A 759-nucleotide genomic window follows, 5' to 3' on the forward strand; every position below is an offset into this window, starting at 1 on the left:
TGGCATAAAAAAGAAAGAAAGAAAGAAAGAAAGAAAGAAAGAAAGAAAGAAAGAAAGAAAGAAAGAAAGAAAGAGAAAAAGAAAGAAGAAAAAGAAAGAAAGAGGGAGAGAGAGAGAAAGAGAAAGAAATAGATACACATTCTACACATTTTATACTATGATATTCATTGATTCATTTCTTTTGGATAAATTTGATAAACTACTGTGTGGAAGAAAATGTTTTGAGCCCTATAATTTCAGAAGTAAATTAAAAATTCAGAAAATAAGTTATTGTGGTTTTTCTTCATGTTTATGCTTTATGTTAGTCCTTATTCTTTGAGAAGCCGACACAGGATTAAACATGGGAGGGTTTTATTGGCAATAAAACAGAGAGAAGTGGGAAAAGCTGCAAGAGCTGTCAGATCACATTGCTAGCCTGACCCTGAATGAAGAGGAGATGGTAAGAAGACAGGGTTGGAAACAGAATCTTACATAAGAATAAGTAAATCTCCGAGGGGTCCTTGAGACACAATTGACTGTAAGAGGAGTCCTGTGTCTCCCCACATCGGGCCTGCTGCCGGCAGTGGCTGGCTGGGTCCATCCCAAGGGAAACATTGCTTTGGGTCAAACACAGCAGTGAATTTCTGGATGAGAAGCTAGATTCACTTTTTTTTTTTTTTTTTTTTTTTTGTTTTTTCAAAAGGGAATGCCATGCATGTCAGTCAGTAGAAGCTAGATTCTTGGTTCATTCCATTCCTGTAATAAGAGGCTACAGATGAA

Source organism: Tupaia chinensis, unplaced genomic scaffold (assembly GCF_000334495.1).
Source record: "Tupaia chinensis unplaced genomic scaffold, TupChi_1.0 Scaffold000088_1, whole genome shotgun sequence".
NCBI classification, from domain to species: Eukaryota; Metazoa; Chordata; class Mammalia; order Scandentia; family Tupaiidae; genus Tupaia; species Tupaia belangeri.